This window comes from Lipotes vexillifer, unplaced genomic scaffold (assembly GCF_000442215.2).
Source record: "Lipotes vexillifer unplaced genomic scaffold, Lipotes_vexillifer_v1.1 scaffold328, whole genome shotgun sequence".
Classification (NCBI taxonomy): Eukaryota; Metazoa; Chordata; class Mammalia; order Artiodactyla; family Lipotidae; genus Lipotes; species Lipotes vexillifer.
In genome coordinates, this window is record NW_006799460.1 from 401560 (window position 1) to 403850 (window position 2291).

Below are 2291 nucleotides of genomic sequence, written 5' to 3' on the forward strand. Positions count from 1 at the left end.
GATGGGTGGGTGACCTTCCCCATGTTTTGGGGTGAATATTCCACGGTCATTGCCTTCCCTCTCCCATGCAAAAAGGAAAAAGCAAAGCTGGTAATTAGGATGCCCAAGGGCAGGTGGTCTCATTAAGCTTTTCTTTAAAGCTTCAAAAGCTGTGTCATCTTGATCCCTTAATTAGGGTCAGGTTTGCTGGGTTTTAATAAGGCACACAGGGGCAAAGCCGTCAGTGGTAGCCAGCTAGCCCGAGAAAACCTTGTAATCGGCACGTAGTTTTAGGTTTGGGGAAGTTCAGGATGCCATGAGGCCTGTCCAGATCCAAATGTCGTCCTTGTTCCAAGATCAAGTGCCCTAAATATCCATGCTGAGTTTGAGCAAACTGCAATTCTTTTTGGAGACTTTATGTCCCTTTAAAGCTAAAAGTTTTAGCAGGTGGATGCTGTCTTCCTGCAAGGAGGTTTGAGAAGGTGAACATGTATGTTGTAAGAACATAGAACCTGAAGAAAACTTTATATCATCCAACTCAGCTTTCAAGACCTATGGAAAGTAGGAAGGGCTTTCTGTGAAACCCTGGGGCATTACTGTACATGTGCATTGTTATCCTTTCCAGGTGAAGGTGAAAGGATACTGGCTAGCCTTATCAACTGGAACACAGAAAAAAAATCACTGCCTAGATCAATTAGAGTGAAAAATTTGCTTCCAGTGAGAATGGACGTCAGTAGTGTGTCGGGGTTGGTAAAAACAGGTTGTTGAGGGAAAACAATGTTGTTTATTGCTTGGAGGTCCTGGACAAACCTCCACCCTTGGCCCTTGGGTTTTCTTGCACATAAAGTACGAGTGTTGCAGGGACTAGTACAGGGATAATGAGACCTTGAGCCTTGGAATCTTCTATTACAGGCTTTATACCTTGAAGGACTTCTTATAGGGTATTGATTAATTCTAGTTTTGAGAGATCTATTCGAACCTTAATGGGAGGTGCACTGTGGATTTTGCCAATATCAGTTGTAGATTTTGCCCATAAGGAGGGTGGTAACTGATTCAATAGGGATAAATGATCAGTGTTTCCCATCAGCTCCAGGGCCATCAGAGACAGAGCAAGTAAAAGATGTAGAAGGGTCATTTAATTCACCTGGTTGGCTATTTTGATGGCTATTGTCATATTCTACAATTGTTTTCCCCTTATGGGAGAAAGAAATTCTAGCATATTTTTCCAAGAAGTCTCAGCCAAAAAAATTAATAGGGGCAGAGGAGCTAAGGAGAAAAATGTGCGTATCTCTCAAAGAGCCTAAACGAAAGGGAACAGGTTCACACACAGGAACCTGTTGATGCTTATTGGAAACCTCCCTCTATTTGGGTCAATTTAGTACTGCAAGGCAGGGACTGTTTTATAGCAGGGGGTTGAGCACCAAGAGTGTGGCTCTGGTGTCACTAAGGACGCAGAGACATTCCTCCCCAATCTGGAGAGTTGTTTTTCTGAGCTGATTAAGAGGGAGGGGTGAGAAGAGCCCCTGTATTTCCTCAAAAACCCCCTTCATTAGGAGGCCACTGGAAAGGCTGGTTAAAGGGCTGAAGATGCCTGAAATGCTTCAATTTATAACAATAATCTTTTTTATATATATAAATTATTTATTTATTTATTTGGGGTTGCGTTGGGTCTTCACTGCTGGGCGTGGGCTTCCTCTAGTTGCAGTGAGCGGGGGCTACTCTTTGTTGCGGTGTGTGGGCTTCTCACTGCGGTGGCTTCTCTTGTTGCAGAGCACGAGCTCTAGGTGCGCGGGCTTCAGTAGTTGTGGCGCACGGGCTCAGTTGCTCCGCGGCATGTGGGATCTTCCCGGACCAGGGTTTGAACCCATGTCCCCTGCATGGCAGGTGGATTCTTAACCACTGTGCCACCAGGGAAGCCCCAGTAATCTTTTTTTTTTTTTAATGTCCTGGTTCTTTGCAATTACAGCAGAAACTAGAATTTTGGTTTCATTTAGGAGCCTTCATTTGCTGGTGTTGAACACTAAGAATTTTGGCGGTCTTTCCTTTTGGTGACTCATCCGGTGTTTGAATGAGCTGATTTGCCAAATTAACTAAATCTGGAGTGAACTTAGTTTCCCATTCCATCCTGGTCTTTCTTATTAGAAATGATCCCAGTTCAGCCCGTTAATAAACAGGGCGTTAAAGGCTATCCTAATGGACTCAACATCTGAAGGAAGGTCAGAATTTTCTTTAAAAGTAATTCTGAAGTTGATTATAATAGTCATGGGAAGGTTCACCAGATTTTTGTATGCAAGCCTGAATTTTCTTCCGAT